At 35.0% G+C, this 25,400-nt stretch overlaps 1 long non-coding RNA gene across 9 annotated transcripts in view; it reads right to left on the bottom strand.

Annotated features, from left to right (window-relative positions):
• Positions 1–25,400, bottom strand: part of LOC118152206 (uncharacterized) — a 289,509-nt gene that overhangs the window by 129,520 nt on the left and 134,589 nt on the right. For 2 of the 9 annotated variants that reach the window (XR_013533405.1, XR_004740657.3), the window contains one exon: positions 15,698–15,979. The exons of the other annotated variants lie outside the window; for them this stretch is intronic. This is a non-coding gene — a long non-coding RNA (uncharacterized LOC118152206). Of the gene's footprint in view, positions 1–15,697; positions 15,980–25,400 lie in introns of those variants that run through there. 9 annotated transcript variants of the gene reach the window in all.

Genomic DNA, 25,400 nt, shown 5'->3' with positions numbered 1-25,400 from the left:
CACAGAAATTCAAACCATCATCAGAGAATATTACAAACAACTCTATGTGCATAAACTAGTAAACCTGGAAGAAATGGATAAATTCATGGACTCCTGTGTCCTCCCAAGCCTAAACCAGGAGGAAGCTGAAACTATGAATAGACCAATAACAAGGTCTGAAGTTGAGGCAGCAATTAAGAGCCTACCACACAAAAAAAGCCCAGGTCCAGACGGGTTCACAGCCGAATTCTACCAGACACAAAAGGAGGAGCTGGTACCATTCCTTCTAAAACTATTTCAAACAATCCAAAAAGAGGGAATCCTTCCCAAATCATTTATGAGACCAGCATCATCCTGATACCAAAACCCGGCAGAGACCCAACGAGAAAAGAAAACTTCAGACCAATATCCATGATGAACATAGATGCAAAAATCTTCAATAAAATATTGGCAAGCCAATTGCAACAGCAAATCCAAAAACTTATTCATCATGATCAAGTAGGATTCATCCCTGGGATGCAAGGCTGGTTCAACATACGCAAGTCTATCAACGTAATTCACCACATAAACAGAACCAAAAACAAAAACCACATGATTATCTCAATTGATGCAGAGAAGGCATTTGACAAAATTCAACAGCCCTTTATGCTAAAAACCCTCAATAAACTCGGTATCGATGGAACATATCTCAAAGTAATAAAAGCTATTTACGACAAACCAACAGCCAATATCATACTAAATGGGCAAAAACGGGAAGCATTCCCTTTAAAATCTGGCACTAGACAAGGATGCCCTCTCTCACCACTCCTATTCAATATAGTACTGGAAGTTCTAGCCAGAGCAATCAGGCAAGAAAAAGAAATAAAGGGTATTCAAATAGGAAAGGTGGAAGCCAAATTGTCTCTATTTGCAGACGACATGATAGTATACCTAGAAGACCCCATTGCCTCAGCCAAAAACTCCTGAAACTGATAAGCAACTTCAGCAAAGTCTCAGGATATAAAATCAATGTGCAAAAATCACAAGCATTCGTCTACACCAATAACAGACTTAAAGAAAGCCAAATAAAGAGCGAACTGCCATTCGCAATTGCTACAAAAAGAATAAAATACCTTGGAATACAACTCACAAGGAACGTAAGGGACCTCTTCAAGGAGAACTACAAACCACTGCTCAACGAAATCAGAGAGGACACAAACAGATGGAGAAACATTCCATGTTCATGGTTAGGAAGAATTAACATCGTGAAAATGGCTATACTGCCCAAAGTAATTTACAGAATCAACTCTATCCCCATCAAGCTACCATTGACTTTCTTCACAGAACTGGAAAAAACCACCATGAACTTCATATGGAACCAAAAGAGAGCCCGCATAGCCAAGTCAATTCTAAGCAAAAAGAACACAGCAGAGGCATCACACTACCGGATTTCAAACTATACTACAAGGCTACAGTAATCAAAACAGCATGGTACTGGTACCAAAACAGAGATATAGAACAATGGAACAAAACAGAGGCACCGGAGGCAACACAACATACATACAACTATACAATCTTTGATAAACCCGACAAAAACAAGCAATGGGGAAAGGATTCCATGTTTAACAAATGGTGTTGGGAAAACTGGCTAGCCATGTGCAGAAAGCAGAAACTGGACCCCTTCCTGACACCGTACACTAAAATTAACTCCAGTTGGATTAAAGACTTAAACATAAGACCTGGCACCATAAAAACCCTAGAAGGAAATCTAGGCAAAACCATCCAGGACGTAGGAGTAGGCAAGGACTTCATGAACAAAACACCAAAAGCATTGGCAACAAAAGCCAAAATAGACAAATGGGACCTAATGAAACTCCACAGCTTCTGCACGGCAAAAGAAACAGTCACTAGAGTGGATCGGCAACCAACAGAATGGGAAAAAATTTTTGCAGTCTACCCATCTGACAAAGGGCTGATATCCAGAATTTACAAAGAACTCAAACAGATTTACAGGAGAAAAACAAACAAGCCCATTCAAAAGTGGGCAAAGGATATGAACAGATACTTTACAAAAGAAGACATATATGAGGCCAACAATCATATGAAAAAATGCTCATTGTCACTGGTCATGAGAGAGATGCAAATCAAAACCACATTGAGATACCATCTCACGCCAGTTAGAATGGCGATCGTTAAAAAGTCTGGAGACAACAGATGCTGGAGAGGATGTGGAGAAAAAGGAACACTTTTACACTGTTGGTGGGAGTGTAAATTAGTTCAACCATTGTGGAAGACAGTGTGGCGATTCCTCAAGGCCTTAGAAATAGAAATTCCATTTGACCCAGCAATCCCATTACTGGGTATATATCCAAAAGACTATAAATCGTTCTACTATAAGGACACATGTACACGAATGTTCATTGCAGCACTGTTTACAATAGCAAAGACCTGGAATCAACCCAAATGCCCATTGATAATAGACTGGATTGGAAAAATGTGGCACATATACACCATGGAATATTATGCAGCAATCAGAAATGATGAGTTTGTGTCATTTGTAGGGACATGGATGAATCTGGAAAACATCATCCTCAGCAAACTGACACAAGAACAGAAAATGAAACACCGCATATTCTCACTCATAGGTGGGTGATGAAAAATGAGAACACATGGACACAGAAAGGGGAGTACTAAACAGTGGGGTCTATTGGGGGCAAAAGGGGAGGGCCAGTGGGAGGGGGAGGTGGGGAGGGATAGCCTGGGGAGAAATGCCAAATGTGGGTGAAGGGGAGAAGAAAAGCAAAGCACACTGCCATGTGTGTACCTACGCAACTGTCTTGCATGCTCTGCTCATGTACCCCAAAACCTATAATCCAATAAAAAATTAAAAAAAAAAAAAAAAAAAAGAAAAAAGCAGGCGGAAACTTGAGACAGACAAAGCAAGTGAAACCGCAGAAAAGTGATGTGAAGATAGAAGCAGAGAAAACAGTGTGGCCATAAGCCACAGAATGCCAACCACCACCAGAGGTGGAAGAGGCAAAGAAGGGATTACCTCCTGCAGCTTCCAGAAGGTGTGTGGGCCTGATGACACCTTGATTTCAGACTTCTGGCCTCCAGACTTCGTGAGAATAAATTTTTGTTGTTTTAACCAACACGTTTTGTGGTGACTTGCTAGAGGAGCCACCAAAAATGAATACACCATATGAACTCAATAATATGACTATGTGCTCATCAAACCCATGAGATGACAAATTCCTTGAGACAGGTTCACTAAGATTTTGATGATAGTTATGTTTTACACAGCTAGCCTGAATGAGGCAGATTATGTAGGCAAATGGCTAACCCGAAAAAAATACTGTTTCCCTTTCTCCTTTGAAGCTAGATGTAGCGCAGGGTCTATTTTTAGCCAGAAAGCTAAAAGCACACATAAAGTGGCAACTACAGGGATACACATTCCTAAAGAGGAGGGAGTAGTGCGATAGATGAACAGGAAACACCAACTTACATAGGAAGTATATTTGATTTGGTGCAAGATGAGTGTAGATTGAGAGTAGAGGGAATGCCTAGAGAAACAGTAACGTAAGACTATTATACCTACAAAGACTTTCCTATAAGACAGAGTTTTACTATTGTTCTCTTCTTATGTTAGAGACAAGGTAGAGTTTTGCCACAACCAAACTTAAATCTAACTAATATACATGATAACTGGTGCAGATTTGTCATAATTTCAGTGAATTTATATAATTTTTTCAACTTATGTCAAAAAATTTTATAACAAGTTGCATTCTTTTTATATCAAGTTGCATTCTTGGAGAAAATGAAAGAGGAATTTACTAGAAATATTCATCAATTGAAATATTTTTGTACTCTGTCTCCCACTCACATGCACATCAAGAGATAAGAAATAATCTATTTATAGGAAATGAATTGAAATATATGTTTTATTTATATTTCTCCACCTTCTGTATAAAATATTTTTATTTAATGCTTTTAAGGAGTTCATTACAATGCCTAAAAGTCTTGGTAACAACTCTAATTTCTCATTTATTATACTAGAATGTAAATTTTTGCTGAAAAGAACTATAATGACATCAATGCATATTATTTTGACACTCTAGAATTAAATATTTTATATTAATCATTCATAAACCCACCTTGTCTGAGCATATTTGAAAAATTAAAAAAATGAAATTGTATCTCAGCAATGTACCCAGGGTACCTGCTATCTCTGTAAAAGATTCTGACTCTGTAAAATTTAATTGTTCCTTTCTTACTTATATCTATATGTTACTCACTCAAATAATTTGTTGCATTGATTTTTTATGTCTCAACTAACCCATGCAAACAAGTTTCTTTCAGAAATACTGGGTGCATTCTGTATAACTGAAATAAATTCTGTATCCTGCAGTTCATCTTGTTGCCATTATGAAATGTCAACCAATTCAATTACTGACAGATGTTGTTTCATTCTACATTTTCTGAGTTCTATGAAGATATTTTTAAAAATTGTATGTTCTTGAAGCAATTCTGAACAGGTGAATGCTAGGGATAAGATAATTCATTGACACCTATTAGTTTATGTGGAAAAGCCTGGGGCATAAGTAATCAAGCAAACTTTCCACTCTTTCTTTCATTTTTCTCCTCACTTAAGACTCATAATTATCCTCTCATCCTCAAGATTCAAATCAGTGAAAAATTTCTTGATCTGGTCAAGCAAAATTAATCATCCCTCTTTTTGTTTCATGCAAAATTAATCATCCCTCTTTTTGTTTCATGACTGAATGTAATAGTAGCACTCTTTTTATAAATTCTACTTTTGGGTGAAAAATTGAAGAAAGAGTTTTAATACATGGTAGTTTCTAAAACCTACTGATATTCTTGAAAAACTCCATTTAACAGAATCACTGGTAACTGATAAGCAAATAGAGCCAAAGCATGGTTTCCAAGTATGGATGGAATAAGGAAAATGGAAGCAGAGATTCTTGAACAGTGAAGCTGTCCTGACAGGTAGGCTGAATTGTCAATGATGTCTAGCACACACATTGAGATAGTCCATCTCTCTGTACACCTAGTGAAGATTAACTTTGTACACATACTCATCTATACAATAAAAAATTGATAGCTCTCAATAATTTAATATTCATTGAAAAATTTCCCTGGATGAATTTACTCAGTATAAATAAGTTCAGTAAAAATAAGTTCCAGAAAGAAGGAATCTCAACTTCTTCATCCACTGTTTTTCAAAGAGAATAAAAATCATGAAGAAGTTTGAATACCTGCAGAATATTAAAAACCTTTAGATCAGGCTAGAGATGATTGCCATGAAGCATGCAATTTTTGGTTCTCTATACTGGTTGAAGTCACTAGGATGATATTAAGAATGGCAGTGCTTAGAATGTGGCTTTGAATCTCACAATTTATTTCTTTCTTAGATATTTTCTTCAGTAGTTTTCCCATGTGCAGTCACTTGGGAAAACTTGTCACTTTTCAAAATTTATTAAAACAGGGTTGTTGTCTTGTTTCAGCAATCCGTTCCACACAATTAGTAGTAATTTTTATTTTCCATTATAGAGCTATTGATTACTTTTCCACATTAGTCTCTAACTGAATTAGACATTAAAAATGGATGCTTGTCAACTCACACAAAGCAACATTGAGAGTTGTTTTGTGACAGAGCTTTGGTGATGTTGACCATAGTTTTTGCTCAATCACTTTAATGTAAAAGTCAATATGGTCAGTTTTATAAAAATCAGGGCAAGACTGCAGACAGACTGTTTGATTCACTCCTTACCACAAGGAATGGACGTGTATTTTCAATTCCAACTAATCATTTAACATCTGTATGTTATGGTCTTTCCAAAAACCTGACAGGAATGTCATCAATGAAACTGAGAAGAAAATATTTCTAATAGACTTTTTTCTTTGGTTTTCCTTTTATTCCACTTTCCAAATTCAAAAAGAAAAAAAATTATTTCCTGTACTTTCCAGATATTAATTTTATTTAAAGAATGAGGAAATCTGGGATCAATGGCAGAAGACAGGGTTACTGTTGAGCTGCTGTAATAATCAACATTAAGGGATAACTTATAGTCTTAGCCACAACCACTAACCAGGGTACTGAGTTGACTCTGAAATAATAGAAGAAACAAAGGTAAATATTTTTAACAATAGCTATAATCCCCTGTAGTATCTGTCAACTTAAAGTGTCAAATTTATATTTTCCAGGGTGAAAGTGTGTGTGTGCAATTCAGGGTACAACATTGCCAAATTATTCTTCCTCTTAATGAGATGAACCTGGTAATCTATGAAAAGGAAACTTTGATTTTCTGTTATATACTGTGACTAGGCTTAGAGTAAAAGATGCTTATGAGTTTAACCACATAACTACGTTGCTCTACAGTACCTGCCATCAGGAAGCTGCCAAACAGCTACTGAGTATAAGAGCTAGAATGTGAACCCAAGTCTTATTTAACTCCTTAACTCCAGACTTTTTCTTCATAATGTCTACAGAATCCTAATTCATAAGAAAAAGTGAAACATGTTTCCTAATATGTAATGTGACCAGGGGATGACGTGTGTTATATAATAGCAACCAAGTCTCCCAAATCTCCTCTGCCACTCTTTTAATTTACCCATGATATTAACAGTCATTCATTACATTGAAGCAAAAAATAAGCTTACAAATAGGCACACCAAACTATTTTACTCGTCTGTCTACTTTGTAATTTCTTCTTATGAAAATTTTAACCATATCCAAAAGCAAACAATTACATAAGGAACTCTTCTGTGCACAGCTTCCACTTCATGGTCAATCTTCCCTTCCTATTTCATGTTATTTGAAAACAAATTTCACTCATATGACATTTGATCTATAAATATTTCAAGTTGCTCTAGTATAAATACTTTAAAACATAACCACAATATCAATATGAGCCTAAGTAAATTGTATTTCTTTAATATTGTAAAGTATCTTATCAGTGTTTAAATTCCCCTGATTGTCTCATAATTTATTTTTTAAAGTTGATTAGTGTGTACAGGATCAGTTAAGTTTCATACCTTATTGCTGATTTGTATGTGCCTTAAATTTCTTTTAATCTATAAGTTTCCTGGTACAAGAAGCATAGGAGTCTCCAATGAAACTCAGCCAAAAGAGGCGTTCACCAAGACACATAGTAATAAAAATATTTTTAAAAAGACAAAAAAAAAAAATTCTGAACACAGCAGGAAATAAGAAACACATCACATAAAAAAGAATGTCAATATGACTATCAGCAGAAACTCTGTGGGCCAGTTGACAATGGAATTATATATTAAAAGTGGTGAAGGAAAAAATAAAAAGCCTGACAACTTTATGCAGCAAACCTGTATTTCAGAAATAAGGAAGAAATAAAATTGTTACCAGCCAAATAAAAGCTAAGGAAGATCATTACCACCAGAACTGCCTTACAGAAATAACTAAAGAAAATTATTTAAGTTAAAAAAGGCTGCTAATTAATAACATAAAAACATACAAAAGCATGAAATTCAAAGATGTGAGTAATATAGAGCCACATTCATAATACTTTAGGACTGTAATAATGGCATGTAAAGCAATTTTTTTTCTATCACAAGGATTAAAATACAAAACAATGAATATCAACTGTAGCTAAAATACATTTTCAAGAGATGCATATTACAAAATGATGTAAATTATGACATCAAAACATAAAAGGGAGGGGTAGTAAAAGTGTAGAGCTGTTGCATGCAATCAAAATTAAGTTACTATCAGTTTTACATAGGCTGTTATAAATTCTAGGTAAGCCTCATGGTGACCACAAAGCCAAAATCTTCAGTATAAGAGCACAACAAAAACAGAAAAAGTTCAAAGCATACCACTATAAAAAGCCATCAAGCCACAAGCAAGAGACAAAGAAAGAAACGAAGTATCTATACAATAACCAGAAAATAATGAACAAAATGGCAGCATTAAGTAGTTACCTATCAATAATTACCTTGAACAAAATAGATTAAATTTTCTGATAAAAAGACACAGACCTGATAGACTGACTGAATTTTTTAAAAAAATCATATGCTGCCTACAAGAGACTCACCTCACATAGACTGAAAGTGAAGGGAACGAAAAAGATATTCCATATAAATGGAAACCAAAAGAAAGCAAGCATAGCTATACTTATATCAGGTAAAATAGACTTTAAGTTGAGAAAACAGTAATTAGAGACAAAAAATAACACTTTATGATAATAAAGGGGTCAATTCATCAAGAGGATATAACAATGGTAAATATATATGGACCCAATATCTGAGCACCTAAATATATTAAACAAATATTTAAAAATACGAAGGCAGAGATAGATATAATACTTGTAGGGAATTTCAATATTCTACTTTCTACAGTGAAACAATCATCAAGACAGAAAATTAATAAGGAAACATTGGACTGATTTGAACAACACTTTAAATAGACCTAACAGATCTATATAGAACATTGTATCCAACAGAAACAGAATATACATTCTTCTGAAGCATACATGGAACATTTTCTTAGATAGTTTATATGGTATGTCACAAATAACAAATTAAATAAGAGTGAACTAATATTACGTGTCTTTTCCAATTATAATGGTCTGAAACTAGATATCAATAACAGGAAGAATTTCCAAAAAATTCACATATACATGAAAATTAAACATAGTCCTGAACAACCAATGGTTCCAAAAAAAATTAAAAGGAATGTTAAATTTTTTCTTGAGACAAAATAAATGAAAATACAACATGCTAACATTTATGGAATAACAATTCTGGCAAAACAGTCCTAAGAGGAAAGTTTGTAGCAACATACACCTACATTTAAAGAGAGGAAATATCACAAAAAATTAATTTAATGTCATTCTTCAAAGAACCAGGAAAAAGGGAGAAACTAAGGCCAAAGTCAACAGAGGAAGGAGATAATAAAGATCCAAGCAGAACTAATTAAACATAGACTAGAAAAATACTCCAAAATATTAATAAACTAAGAGGTTTTTTTTGAAAATATAAACTCAGCAAACCATTAGCTAACCTAAGAAAAAAGAAAAAATATTAAAATAAATAAAATAAAAAATGAAAGAGGAGACATTACAAATAATACCGAAAAAACCCAAAAGATCATGAGACTACAATGAACTATCATATACCAACAAACTGTATAATCTAGAAGAAATGGACAAATTTTTAGAAACAAAATTCCGGGACTGAATTATGAAGAAATGATGATTGGAACACACCACCAATAATAAGTAAAAATATTGAACCAGTAATGAAAAATTTCCCATCAAAGAAAAGCCCAGGACCTGATGATTTTATTGCTAAATTCTACCAAACTTTTAAAGAAGAATTAATATAATATCAATCCTTAAACTTTTCCAAAAAATTGAGAGCAAGAAATAACTTTCAAACTCCTTTTTGCAAGGCCAGCATTAGTTGGATATTAAAGCCAGATGGGGATACTACAAGAAAAGGAAATTGCTGATCATTATCCTTAATGAACATAGATGCAAAAACTCTCAACAAAATACTGAAAAATCAAATTCCTGATGTAATGGAAAGATTATTCATCATGATCAAATGGGATTTATCTGGGATATGGAAGGGGTTTTCAGCACACATAAATCAACAAATGTGATATACCACATTAACAGAATGAAAAACAAACTATACAATTATCTCATTGATTTTACAAAATTCAACATCTTTTTAAAATTAACACACCAAATTAGGTGTAGAAGAAATGTACCTCAACACGATAAAGGACATATATGAGAAGGCCACATGTAACATACTCAACAGTGAAAAATGGAAAGCCTTTTTTATTTTTTTAAGATTTAAAACAAATATGCCTACTCTTGCTGTTTCTACTTAACACAGTATTAGAAGTCCTTGTCAGAGCACTTAGGCAAGAGAAAAAAATTTTAAAAAACTTCCAAAGAGTAAAGCAAATGTAAAATTGCCATTGTTTGCTAATGACATAATCTCATAATAGAAAACCTTTAAGACTCTATAAAAATACTGTTAGAACTAGTAAATGAATTATATAAAGTTGCATGACACAAAATAAACACACAAAATTAGTAGCATTTCTATACACTATGGACTACATGAAAAAGAAATGAAGAGAAAAATTCTATTTACAATTGTTATAATAAATAGGAGTACATTTAGCCAAAGAGGTAAAAGACCTGTATGCTGAAAACTATAAAATATTGATGAAAAGAATGAAAGAAGACAAAAATAAATGAATTTTTTTCATAGACTGGAAGAACTAAAGTTGTTAAAATGACCATATTACCCAAAGCATTCTACAAATTCAATTAATCTCTACCAATAATCCAATGTCAGTTTTCCTAGAAACAGAAAAAAAAGTTCTAAAACTTATATGAAACAAATAAACAATAAATCCCTGAATAGTTAAGGCAATCATGAGCAAAAAGAACAAAGCTGAACGTATCCTACTACTTGATTTCAAACTATATCACAAAGCTATAATGATTATAATAGCATGTTACTGGCATAAAAACAGACACATCAACAAATGTAACATAGGAGAAAACCCAGAGAAATGGACCCACACATGTATAATCAATTGATTTTCAACATAGGTGCCAAGAATACACAATGGGAAAAGACAGTCTTGTCAATAAATGTGTTGGAAAAACTGGCTATCCACATGTAAAAGAATGAAATTAGATCCTTATATCATGCAATGCACAATTATAAACTCACAATGTATTAAAGTTTGAAACATAAGACCAGAAACTGTAAAACTGCTATAAGAAAACCCCAGGAGAAAAACTACAAAATATTGGTCTGGGCAATCATTTTTAAAATTTGACCCCAAAAGCACAGGCACCAAGAATCAACAAATAAGATTACTTCAAGCTAAGAAGCTTGTACACAGGAAAAGAAATATATTTTTGTGTATGGTATGAAAAAAAAGACCCATTTTCACTCTTCTGCGTATAGATATCTAGTTTTCCTAACATCAATTATTGAAAAGACTATCTTTTTCCTGTTGTGTATTCCTTTTGTTGTGGGAGAAATGGAATGCTTCCACCTTGGGCATCTATCTTCTCATTCCCAAAGAGAGAGAAAAGTCCATTCCTCAAACAAAAGCTAAGATTTTGGGGAATAACCATTGCAAAGTATCAAAGTACATTATCAAGTTTTATTTTGAATGATGTTCAAGACATTGTAGTAATGAACTCTGTTCAATATTTGGAAAACAAATAAGAGAAGCTTAGCAGTACACAGATTTAGAAGTTATTTCTGTAGTGTGTTTGAATTTCACTTCCTCCAGTTACTAACTTTGTGATCTTGCATGAGCTATTAACTTTCTGAGCCTTAGTATCTTTCGCTGTAGTCTACTTCTCTTATTGGTTTATGAAGGAATTAAATTAAGTCACCATAAGTAAAGAGCCTTGGACAGCACTTGGTATATAGTGGCATAGAATATAATTGCTCTTTCCTGAAATGCTTCTAGAAAGAAATTTTAGAATGGAAGGTGTAGTCTTGGGTGTCAAGCATGTGTTGGTTTAATTTTAATCTGGATGTCATGCCCTCTTAGTCTCGAGTTCTAGAACATAAGAAAGACAATGCATGAGGAATCCAAAAGCTCAGAAAGGTAAGCACTTGGTGTTTACAATTCCTAAAACTATTTGAATCTAGTACTGCAGGACTAAGTAAATTACCAGGTCTTGTGATTCACTTAAATCAACAAAGAAATACTGAAAGATATGAAATTATAAACTTCTGTTTTACCATTCTTGTGGCATTCCATAGTGTCATTATAATTCCCAGTAAAAAGAAACATGTATGTGAAGGAGAATCTTTAGCAATGGGTCACATTAATAAAAAAAAATCTGGTCCACAGAGAAACATCTTGTTATTACTAGATCACTGTACATGTCCTCTAAATGTAAGTTTTTGTCTTTTAAAAGAAATGAGGCAGATTTTCCAGTGGCCTTTGTCTGACATCATCAGTTAGCTATGCATGGGGCACAGCTGTAAGCTCATCCTCCAAGTTTCTTATTTGTCACTTGGTTTTATTTTTGCCAAAACCAAGATGCAAACATGATGGTTTATAAGCTTGTAACAACATCCAGAAAACATATTATGACAATAAAAACAAAATAAAACAAAATTCCAGTTTTAACAAAACACCATCCACCTACCCACTCCAAATAATTTGGGTTGTGAGCATGGCATAAATTTATTATTTGAATAACAATTGTGATTTAGAATTTAACCTAGGCAAGATAAGTAAGATGTACTTTCACCAAAGTGCAGTATTTTTAGTTGCTAAACATGAGAGGCATCCCAATATAGTGAAAAGTGTATGACCTTCGGAGATAGAGGGCCTCCATTAGGGACCTCACTTGGCAATCTGCTAGCTTTGTGATCTTACACAAGAAACTACCTTTCCAAGCTCTCTGTCCTCATGAGCAAAATTGGGAGATAATCACATTTCAGGGTTTTGTGGTAATCACAAAAGCATATCAAGTACCTGGAAAAGAGTAAATAAATGCTCCCATCTGCACCATGATCATATCATTATTTACTACTATTAGGCATGGGATAGGGAGCAGTACACTTAGTACCACTAAACTGAGATTTAAAAAATTTTATAGAATTATGAATCTGCTAGTAACTCAAAATAAAAAGTAGGCATTGTGTTATACTTTTCATAGATTAATAAATATGAGTGTGTATTGCCTTTAGGAGAAAATATATATTTATTTCCAGAAAGTGACAGAAGTCTTTTACAAATTAAAATAATAATAATAATAAATGCTTACATTTTACTTGCGTAAATAAGTCATCAAAAATACAATCAAAATTATAATTAAAGCAATCTGAAAAAAACTTATTGGGTTGAATGTATGACTGATTGAGTTAGAATTTATTATTTATTTCAGAAGAAAACAATTTTGTAGAATAAGATCACAAAATGAAGACTATTGATATTTATTTTTACTTTTGCTTATTATAATTATTTATATGAAGTTCTAGCCATTGCTAATATTTTTAAAGTTGAAACAGAGATGTACTTTGGGTTGCTTCAAGATTATAAATTTCTGTACATTGTACACAGATCAGATATGGAGAAAATTTTTAAAAATTAATCAATGAGAAGACTAACTTTTTTTTTTTTTTGAGATAGAATCTTACTCTGTTGCCCAGGCTGGAGTGCAGTGGTGTCATCTCAGCTCACTGTAATCTCTGCCTCCTGGGTTCAAGGAATTCTTCTGCCTCAGTCTGCCGAGTAGCTGGGACTACAGGCATGCATTACCACGTCCAGCCAATTTTTGTATTTTTAGTAGAGATGGGGTTTCACCATTCTGGCTGGGCTGGTCTCAAGCTAACCTTGTGACCCACCTGCCTGAGCCTCCCAAAGTGTTGGGATTATAGGCGTGAGCCACCACGCCTGGTAAGACAACATTTTTTAGCCAATCTATTAGCTAATAAAAAATATCACTTGCCAAGTGAGTATAATACAGCATGCCCAGCCCTTTCCCCTTAATATCAAAGTAAAATTCATCTGAATTATAGTTATAAGAATAACAAAAAACAGAGACAAACTATTTAATATTTATAAAAAGAAATCTTTTATTTTTGTATGCCAAAGATAAAAAAATCACAAAAAACTAAAGAATGAGAAATTATTTTGTTTTACCTTTAAAATGTGCCATGCAACATAACCTAGCAGTCTGAGACATGATTGAGGATAACTCTTCCACTACTCTAAATGTGTACAAATGGAGGATAAAATGCACCACAAGTTTTAAAAATAAGTACTTGAGGTATAAATTGAGAGCATGAAATTCCTGGATTGCAGCAGCAAAAAAGAAAGTATAATCTAAATAAGGAGAAATACCTAAAACCTAGTGTCTCATAGTACATTGAAATCAGACATACAAAGCGCAGTCTTGAAAAGCGCTTCAGTAATGCACAAATGTTCACAAATATAAGTTCTGGCTTTTGAGTTGTGGACTACTCCTGATTCAGGATTATATAACTTATGTAACTCAGACATAATGTTTTTACCCTGTCTAGGACCAGGAGCTAAACAACAGTACTCTACATAAAGGCAGTCACTTATTTTCCGTGAAACAGGAGTTCGAAAATTTTCACCCAGTAGTGCCAAGATGCTGCAAGGAACAAGGAAGAGAGCTTATCTTTTATTTAGAGTAATAGCTGGAGAAAGAATCACTCATTCAGAGAGAAATTGGAATCATAGCCAAAATTCTTCATGCAATGCAGTAATCTCGAACTCTGTAATTAAATCAATAACCATAAAAACCTTACTTGTCTTAAAGTGAAATATGTTAGGTCCTTAAAAAGACAACTGTAAAACCACATGATAGGAATGACTCCATATTCTAGAGAACTTGTAAATACCACTAAAAACTCTCTAAAGATAAGCTCAGGAAAATTTTATAAACTGCCATAAGAGAGACAATAGATACAAAAATGGAAGGATTTACATTTGAAGAATTACAGATATTAGAGACTCTCTGAAAAAAAGACTAAGTAATCATCTATACTTTTTAATAACAATAAATAAAAGCATAGAATCCATAAGGCAAAAGGTAGACTTTATGGAATTAAAACAGGTGGGTTTGAAAAATAATTTAAAGATTTATATAAATGGAAATATAATCATTAAAATACATTAATAATTAAACTAGACAAAGCAGAAGAGAGAATAGGAAGATAGGTCTGAAGCAGTGACTCAAACTACATCGTATGGTGATGGAAATTTAAAAAAAGAAGATAAACAAGGGTTGACAAACACATTTTAATCAGAGTTACGAAAGGAAGAAGAGGAAAAAAGGCAATATTTGGGGAAATGACGAATGATATAGATCTAAAGGAAGACATATATTTTAGATTAAAAGAAAACCCTGAGGTCCAAGCAAGATTTTAAAAGTAAAATTAATACACTTACTTTATAATGACAGGAAAATAAAATTGTTTTCAGCCTTTCCAAACATTAGTATTTTTTTCACTCATGGCACATGATGAAAAACTACTGGAGTATATTTCAGCAAGAAGGAATGGGGACTGGGAAGGAAGAAACTAATATAAGAAGAAATGCAGGCAGATAATCATGTGGTAAAATGGTCTGCAAATTTAACTGAGAATTGGAGGTAGAAAGAAGATAATGACTAATGGACTTATCCATTAGTGGTTCAGGACAGGGTAAGATAGCGCCCATCAAGCTACCTCCCACTGAAAACTATAAAAGATGTGCAGTGTTAAAGATCAATTGAAACAAGTGGGTCATGAGGTGCTGGGATCCTTAACATGAGAAAAGTTTATGAGGTTGGCTCTGCATTTGCATGATTTTCTGCAGTTCTGGAAGAAGTTTTCTTTTGTTTCTTTGATTGTTTACTTCCCTAGACATTTGTTCTTTCTTTCTGTTTTCCTAGTATGAATGTCAAAATCCTGCATTGTTTTTCCTTCAGTTTCAATCTTTCTCTTGAAGGTCTCTTTCTTTTTTTTGGAAAATTTCTTTGACTTTTCTTGACAAATCTTCCACGAAATGTTTTTCAGCTTTTATATTTTCACTGACATCTGTTTAACTCTCTAAATGGTCTTTTATCAAAGGATTCTACTCTCTTTTATGTATTCAACATCATCCTATATCAAATAGAGTTATTTTTTGTGTTCTCTAAAATGTCTGTTTTCCTTAACACTAGTTTTTTTTTTTTTCTAGTTGTTCAGGCTTTATTTTTTGTTGTTGGTTTTCTCAAACATTTAGTGATCCTTATAGGCTCATTAAAATTTATGAACAAATGGCTAGGTTGGTTACTTTACAGATTCTTTTCCTTCCAGTGTTTCTCTGACGTGAAGTCTCACTGTGTAACTTGGCCGTGCTTATAGGCTATTGAGACTGTTAGTCATCACTTGGGTGTGTGTTCACAAGGCACAGGCAGCCTGGATTATCCCACATCACTCATGCTGAGGTAAGTATGGCTTCAATCTGAAAAGGAAAAATGCATAAAATTACCCTAGCTTCCTTTAGTCGTTTTGCTTCATTTCCCCAGAGAACAATTTTCAAGTTATATCCTAGGGCCATAGTTCTGTGGTTTTGGTTGGTGGTCTTCTGAATTATGGATCTTTCTCTTCCTTGAACCACCTCCCCCAAATCAACTGGTAGATTAAATTTATAACCCCAAACACATAGAAATTTGTTTTTTTCATATTTTTGGCTCTATAAATGAACAGTTATTTTTCCTATTTTAAATCCAAATTAAATATGTACTGCAAATTATGGTATTTCCCAACTTAATTTCAATTCTTTTCATTGAAAAAAATGAGTAACTGAAATGTAGTTAGAGTCAAATGTGTTACCCCAAATCCTTCATTTGAGACAAGTGTAATTTAAAATCTCACCCTAGCACTCAACTCTTCCCTTGTGTGCCAGGTCTCTTCTGTTTGCCTCCCCTGCCCACATTCTGCCCAGTTATTTATCCTAGTTTCTGCTTTGGGAGATTGACCTTGTGGACCCCAAGGAATAACAGTTTCCTTTTCATTGATATATTGGAATACCCTGACCCTAGGAGAGAAAGGCGAATGAGGTCAGGGTGTTTACTTACACTCCTTGACTGCAAGGCCACTGAGGGTTGCTGTGTTCCTGCACCTAACACTGCTTCTGTGCTTCTGCAGGTGACCTTCTCTCTAATACACTCTTCTAAGTTTCCTCTTCTTATTAAGTTTGGATATCAACAGTTTCTGCTTCACTGCAACTAACTCCAAGTTACTCAAGTGTTTCCTTATACCTATGCCACATTTTTATAAATAGTTTCTTTGTAAATAGACATTCCTCAAATAACTCTAATTTGAATGTACAATCTGTTTCCTGTTGGGACCCTGACAGATACTCGTTGGAAACAGACATTAACACTCCAGAAGAAAATTTAGCTGCAAATTCCTTGACTACAACTATTGAAATAAAAATGTTGTAAAATAATCTTCTTTAGGTTTTTAATGTATATGAACATTAGCAATCTATAATAAATATTTATTAGCATTATGGTTGAAAATGGCCCTGAAATGTGTGTAAGTTGTATAACATCCTGGCATCTCAGTCTCTTTGTCAGTAATATGAGACTGTTAAAGGACTGGATTTATTGCCTCAGAGAAGTATCATCATGATTAGCAGATATTTGCTAGGCATCCATAAGTTATAAGATCCTTGTGCTAAGTATGCATTAAACAAAACAAAACTCACTTGTACTTAGAGGTATAGGTACTGAGGTAGGACATGATTACATGGCCTATATGTTTATCAGAAAAAAAGAGAAATGAGCTGAAATTTACTTTATTTTCAGGACCTCTTTTTGTGTGTGGTGGGGAAGGAGGAGGTGAAATAGTTTCTCCAGAAACCGTATGCTCCTATACTATAAGTTATTCTTCGGAAAGGCCGTCATAATGTAAAATTGGGGGTTCTTAATTTTTAAAGGTTGGAAAATTGTAACCATGAAAGCTGATGTATACATTTTTCACTGCATAACAGGTCCCCTCTGAGAATACAAAATATATTTCTATCAAATCCCTTACAAACTGGTAATAATGGCCACATGGTGCTGATGGGATGACCTCCACTGCTGCAATCCCTGAATCACTGCCATTTATGTATTCTACAAACTCAGCATACTTGGGAAACAACTTGAAATCAGTTCTACCAATCAATATATCTTCTAAAAGTTCTTCAACTCTTTGGCTTTATCACAATTTCCCTCTGGTTCATGTCAATAAATAAAAAGACTACGTTTTCAAAATATCTGTCACAGATTTTGTTGAAGTAAGAGTTAAGATGATTTGCCTCCTGTTTGTCTGTGTGTGTTGCAGAGGCAGAGTGGGGGGTTAGTGCTGCAGGATGACTGACCACTTTCAAAGGATCCTTAGCCTCCTATCCTTTCCCAGCTTCAGTATTTACATCAAAAATAATACTTTTTAATTGTTGCTGTAGTTTGAAATCTCATGAATTCCATTGTTTTCTGACAGGGATTATCTTTTCTGCAAATTCCAGGAAATTATTATTAAGATATGATAACAAACTTTAAAGTAGCTGAAGTTCAGAGTACAGATAACCAAAAAATATAATAGAAAGAAAAAGTAAATTTTGAAGATTGTTGCTGAAATCAGAAGAGTGCCGGTTGTAACAAAAGAGCATCAACCTAAGAGTTCGGGAGTAGAATTCCAGCAATGATGGAGAAGGAAGCTTGCGACATGTGCCCCAGAGAATAAGGGAATCTCATAAAAAGACACTCTTAAGAATAGAACAAGGGTACTCTTAGGGCACAAGTGGAGGGAATTAATTAATTCCTTATTTCCATATTTTCCTCAGTATTTCTTTATTATCTTTGTGGGAGACCAATGGCAAAGCATTTAGCCAATTTGAATAATTCATTGTAGACATAATCCCACAAAATGAGTAATATTTAGGCAAGGCAGATCAGGCTGCAAAACATTCCAGGTAAGTGCAGGTAATTTTTTGGTGTAATTGACCTTAATTAGCAGTGAGGTATTTTTCATTATTGTTTCAGTTTACGATTCCTATCTTGGAATCAGAAATCCAGTCTTCTTTTCCTTAAACATTTCTGATTCTCAAGAAGGGACATCTACTTTGAAATGTTTATTTATTGGTTTTGTTTTGAGTTTCTTATATATCTAAAATTCAGGAAGCAAGAGCTCAAGACATCCCTAAAGCCAAGTTGTGCAGCCCTTAGTGCTCCTGGCAACCCTGCTTGTTTATGTCTGTAATGTCAAGTCCAAGGATGATAGGGAGCTCACAATGTTCCTTGGCTGCTATGTGTTTCTTCTTTCCTCTGGTTCAGTACGGATCACCTTGGTTTACACGAAGCAAAATGGTTCTGAAATAGGGAGGGAGAGAACAAGCTTCCTTCTTAGTTCTTCTCACTTCCACTGTCCCAGGGTTTTAGCTTTACTGGCTGCTATGGTCTGAATGTGTCCCCCAAAATTCACATGTTGGAACTTAATTGCCAATTTAATAACATTAATATGTGGGGGCTTTAGGAGGGCAGAGCCCTCATGAATGAAATTTATGTCCTTATAAAAGGACTTAAGGGAACTGGCTAGGTCCCTTTTTTGTCTTTCTCTCCATTCTGCCAGTGAAGACAGTGTTCAATGTGCCATCTTAGAAGCAGAGACTAGGATCTCACCAGACACTGAACCTTCCTTCATCTTGGAATTTCCAGCTTCCCAAACAGTGAGAAATAAATTTCTTTTGTTTATAAATTACCTAGTCTCAGACATGTTATTATAGAAGGATGAATGAGCTAAGAAGTTGGAACTGAGAAGCAGAGTGTCACTACAACAAATATCTGAAAATGTGGAAGCAGTTTTGGAGCTGGGTAATGGTAAAGGTTATTCTGATGAGGGCTTAGAAGAAGAGAGGGGCTGTAGGGAGAATCTGAATCTTCTTGGAGATTACATACAGAATGTTCATAGAAATATGGATAGTGAAGGAAATTATGATTAAGTCTTAGATAGAAATCAGGAAAAAGGTATTAGAACTGGAGAAAAGATTATCTTTGTCATAAAGTAGCAAAGAACCTGGCTGTTCTTTATGTTTTATTGCTTTGAGGAAAGCAGAACTTGGCAGAGGGGAACTAGGATATTTGGCAAAATACTTTTCTAAGCAAAAGGTTCAGGATGCTGCACGGCTTCTCTCAACTGCTTAGAGTAGAATGAGAAGGAAAAGGTGAATTAAACATGGAATTTATAATTAAAAAAGAAGCAAGTAAAAAGTTGGAGAATTGTCAGACTGTGAAAAACGATGAAGTGTGTTTTGAAGAGAACACCAAAGGTGTGGCCATACAAATGTTTGATGAGCAGATTGGTATGGACAGAATGAATCTAGATGCTCTTGATCAAGACAGTGGAGGAATGATCCCTAAGGAGGAAACTGTCACTTCCATCACAGGCCCAGAGTGCCAGGGCCTTGAGAGCAAAATGGTTCCAAAGGATGGGCTCAAAGCTCCTGTGAGATCTCAGACTCACTGACTAGGTCTGCCTCAAGTTTCTGCTCCATGCATTCTGTTACAGCACTCCTTAGCCACCCCAGCTGTGGCTCAAGTGAATCAGGTTGTGGCTGATGCCACCACCCCAGAGGAAGTAGTAAGTCTTGGCAGTGTCCCAGTGGTGCCAACTCTACAGGTACACAGAGTGCATAGTCTATGCAGGCATGTTACTTGCCTCCACCTAGATTTCAAGAGATGCCTGAGGGAGCTTCAGGGCCCAGGTACAGAACAGCCACAGGGGTGAGGCCACTGGGGAGAACATCTGATAAGGCAATGTTCAACAAAACCATGGGGTGGTGGCAGCCACAGAGAACTGCAATTATGGTAATGCTTAGTGAAGCCATGAGTACAGGGCTACCCTTTCAATCGCAGACCTCCATCAGTGTGCAACACTAGCCCGGGAGAGCCACAGGCATGTGTCTCCAACTCAAATGAGAGGTGCCACATTAGCTATGCTCAGCAGAGATATGAGAGGTTGGGGACTTCCCTTGGAGAAGTGTCCAAGGCTTCCAGGATTGCTTCTTTGTCTACATGTCCCACATGCCAAACACACTGGGACATGTTATTATAGAAGGATGACACTCTGCTTCTCAGTTCCAACTTCTTAGCTCATTCATCCTTCTATAATAACATGTCCCAGTGTGTTTGGCATGTGGGACATGTAGACAAAGAAAGTTATTGTCGAGCTTCAAAGTTTGATGTTGTTTGCCTTGTGGGGTTTTGGACTTTCTGGGAGCTGTTGCTCTTTTCTTCTTGCCTATTTCTCTCTTTTGCAATGGGAATGCCTATACTATGCCTATTCCACCATTATATTTTAGAAGCACATAACTTCTTTGATTACACAGGCTCACAGCTGAAGGGAAAATTCGCCTCAGAATGGATGATACCTTGAGTCTCACCCATATTTGATTGGGGTGATATATAGATAAGACTCTAGACTTTGGACTTTTGAGTTGGTGATGGGGTGAATTAAGACTTTGACATTATTATGATGTAATAAACATATTTTACATATGAGAAGGACATAAACTTTGGGGACCAGAGGTTGAATGCTATAGTCTGAATGTGTCCCCTAAAATTCACATGTTGAAAATTAATTGCCAATGTTATAGCATTAAGAGACTGGGCTATTAGTACATGATTGAATCATGAGGGTAGAGCCCTCATAAATAAAATTAGAGACTTTATAAAAAGGCTGGAAAAAACTAGCTAGGCCCCTTTGGCCTCTCTCCTTTCCACCATGGACACAGTGTCCATCACCTCCAGAGGCAGAAACAAGGTGCCTTCTTGGAAGCAGAGACCCTTACCACACACTGAATCTTCTGGTGGCTTGATCTTGGGCTTCTCAGCCTTCAGAACTATGAAAAATAAATTTCTTTATTTGTAATTTACCTAGTCTCAAGTATTTTGGGATAGCGGCACCGAAGAACTAAGACATTGGATTAATACCCAACCATTTTCCCTAGGCTACATTCATGTCAGTTTGGCAGGAAGCTGTGTTTAGACAGGCATGCACCCTCCATCCCACTTTTTGATGAGAACTGGCTTAGCCCATAAAACTGTGGTAAAGACGGGGACTTTCTGATGTAGACTTCTTTCCTTGAGGTAAGTTTCATCTTAGAGCTCTTTAAACCTATGTAAACAAACAGATGTAAATCTGTGAATGGAAGTGCACCACTTGGCTCTGCAACAGTCAAGTTCCAAAAGCCAATGTATACACTGAAGAAATGGTGAGCCTCACACCCTCACCCACATAATCTATCCTGTTGCAGGAGAAGAGGGGCATCCATTTAGAGCAGAGAAAGTTGAAATACAATGGTGTGCCAGAAAAACAAAAATCAGTGCAGTGTTTTTGCATAGTAAAGTATATGACAGGGTGAAACTGGAGAGCTAGGTAGGAACCAATGACAGAAGGCCTCCTATAATATGTAAAGCCATCTGAACTTTATTCTCAAAATAATGCAGAGCCATTAGACAGAGTATATATAGTCAGATTTATATGTTAGCTAGTTTCTCCAGCTACAATGTAGATTTTAGATGTAAGGAGAACATAAATAGCACATTTTAGTCAGGAGATTCTGCAGCACAAAGATATATTCATGACCTGAATTAGTGCCATAACAATTAGGATAGTTTTTCTGGAAATGAAATAAAAAAATTAAGAAATATTTAGTATGTAAAACAAGCATCATGTAATGAATGATCAGATGGGTGGGAGAGATGTTAGTGAAAGAAGTTTCAGATGACTCCTGTGTTCTTGGCTTGAGTACCATGTGCCTGCAGAAAATCCAAGAATATGAGGAAGTTAAATGTGGAAGTCAAACAACTATTTCTTTGGGTACATACTCAGTTATTGTTATTAAAAAATAGATAAGATCATCCAAGAAGGAAATGAAAAGAAGAATAGATAATCAAGGATGGAACTCTGACTCCAAATCTTCAGGCCAAATAGTACCTCAATACATTCCCAATTATTTCCATAATCCACAATGAATATTTCCATGCTCCACATCTCCTCCTGTTTTTTGATGAGAACTGGCTTTGCCCATAAAACCATGGTAAAGACAGGGCCTTTCTGATGTAGAAAGACAGCACCCCGAAGGGTGACCTTAGGCCATAGGTCACCCTTCAGCCAGCTGTCTATACTACACACTCTGAGGTCACACCAGGTGCTTTATTACTCAATCACTCCCAAAAGCTGTCTTTCTGACCCATTTTGCTTTTATGAACACTCAGATCAATTTCAAAAGTCCCTACATAGTCTTCCATGGGGAAAAGAAACAGCTGATATACTTTCACAAATGAAAACAATATCTGAGGTCTACCAACATATGCACCAACATACATTTATATTATTCTAAGACTCTTTAACATCTGGCAGTTAAGTGTGAGCATTTGAACTATTTATAAAGGTCTGAGATTGCCGCAAAACATTAAGGACATGTGTACTGTATTTTTCTATAACGAAAGGGACTTTCTGGCATCTTTCTTGAAACAAATAATTTATCCATTAAATTGACTTACAGCCTTTGAAATTCCTACTATATTTAAATAAAGATCTTTCTTGAAATATATATATTTAATTACATTATATATAACATATATATGTAAATAAAATTCTGTCACACTTAGCACCTAGTGAGAGAATCACTGGAAGCAAGGGTTAAGAGACCAATTGAAAGGAATTGCTCAAGAGGGAAGGAAACAAGCAGTAAGAAATGTCAGAGGAAGAATGACCACTCTCAAGAAAGTCAACAGAGTGAGGAATTTTTCAGAAAGTATAGAGAAAATGCTTTGCTGTCTGCGTATATGTGTGTTGTGGCCAGGTGTGTAGAGATAAAAAGAAATGAAAGTCTGGCTCAAGCCTGTAATCCCAGCACTTTGGGAGGCCGAGGCAGGTGGATCACGAGGTCAACAGATCGAGACCATCCTAGTCAACATGGTGAAACCCCGTCTCTACTAAAAATACAAAAAGATTAGCTGAGCATGGTGGCGTGTGCCTGTAATCCCAGCTACTCAGGAGGCTGAGACAGAAGAATTGCATGAACCCAGGAGGCGGAGGTTGCTGTGAGCTGAGATCGCGCCATTGCACTCCGGCCTGGGTAACGAGAGCAAAACTCCATCTTAAAAAAAAAGAAATGAAAGTGAATCATTCATTTAAATATAGTGCAATATGGTGACTATAGCAATAGATCCAAGACAATCCCATTTGTTTTAAAAAAAATCTTCTCCGTTCAGAAACCCTGTTCTTATCCTAGGTTGAGTAATTCTTTTACAGCCTGGAGGTCTGAGAAACTTTGAGAAACTCCAAAATAACTAAACATCAGTAATAAAATAAAATACTACAAGGGAATATTTGGTAAGATTTTGAGTATAAGTTAACTTAGATTCAGGGAAAATGTAAATTTAGAAAAAGAATGAGTTTTCAAGTACAAAGTACAAATATTTGATTTTATAGGTTAGAACTCAAGAGTTTTGAACTATAACATTACTACAATGTGCTATCACTTGAGTAGAAGTTTACATATCTGTAAAAAATTTTGGTCACAGCAACGATTGGCGAATCTTATCAGAATTTTTTCTCTGTTAAATATATTTATAGGTTGAGTAGGTCAGGAGAAATTTTCATGCTAGCTTTAGCATCACATCAAATCTTGACAACGTTTGAATTATTGGTTAATAAATCAAGTTATTTGAACTGCATTTTTGAGGTATTTACTTAAGATTGAACGTTAGACATATTTCACAGAAAATTTAAATCACTACCATAAGAATTCTTTATTGTTATATTAACCTACAAGTTCCTCAAAATAGATAATATTTATTATTTAATATACTATAAAAATGGGTAATAGAAATCATTTCTTCTCTTCATATATCCATCTGTCCAAGAAGGCTTAAAATAGCCTCCTCCTTATTATTAAGGAATATTTAACATAGGAAAAAATTTCAGAATGCTACCAGACTTGGCTTTCTGGCAGATTCTCCTCAACACAACTGTGGAGACAATGAGACAAAAATAATCTGGATAGCTGATTAATTGAGTTAGCTTTTCATTTTCACAAGTAATTTATTAAGTATATTTATTGAGATGGAAATATGTTTATGAAATGGAGGCCCTGAAGAAACTCATTTTATGTATTCCTGGAAAAGAAGATTGTTGAACCCAGCAAATATCTGCTATTTTTTCTTTTATATGCCAAAATGCATACTTACATCAGCCAAAGACAGAAAATGGTTAGACATTCCACTTGATACCTGTATTTATGTGCTTCAAACTATGCTATGCTTCCAGTTTCAATGTTTCAAATTAAATTAAAAATACAATGGGTAAAGTTTATTTATTTCTAATGTGATTTAAGTGTTTGTGGTGATGAAAATGATAATGTTGGCCATGATATGGCATTAATTTCAAAGAAAATGACTACTCAAGTTCTTTCCGTGTTTTCAAAAAGAAAAATGCCATAGATTCATATTACATATTCAGCATAAAGTTCATCCTAAGCCCTGTCATTCATTAAAACACACATCTCACTTTCAAAGTTGCATTTCATGAACATATTTAACTTGTTTAACTGCATGCCCAATTTTATACTACTCAGTCACTGTATAGTAAATTTGCATTTAAAGATAAATTAACTTCAAAAGGGTAACTAAAATGTCAATGTCATTAGAAGCAGATGGAAATTAAGGCAATTCAATCAGGAGAAAGGAGAATTGATCTTGTGGTTGCACCATCCCTCGTCTCCAGTATCCTTTCTACCCTTTACCACTGATTTTAAATAATCTGGTTGCAGAAGCGTGAGATGATTTTGGGTGAAACAGAGGTAGTTAAATTGGATTGACACTATTTAC

The sequence above is a fragment of the Callithrix jacchus genome, chromosome 3, assembly GCF_049354715.1.
Source record: "Callithrix jacchus isolate 240 chromosome 3, calJac240_pri, whole genome shotgun sequence".
Lineage (NCBI taxonomy): Eukaryota > Metazoa > Chordata > Mammalia > Primates > Cebidae > Callithrix > Callithrix jacchus.
This window is presented reverse-complemented; position numbering and strand designations above follow the sequence as displayed.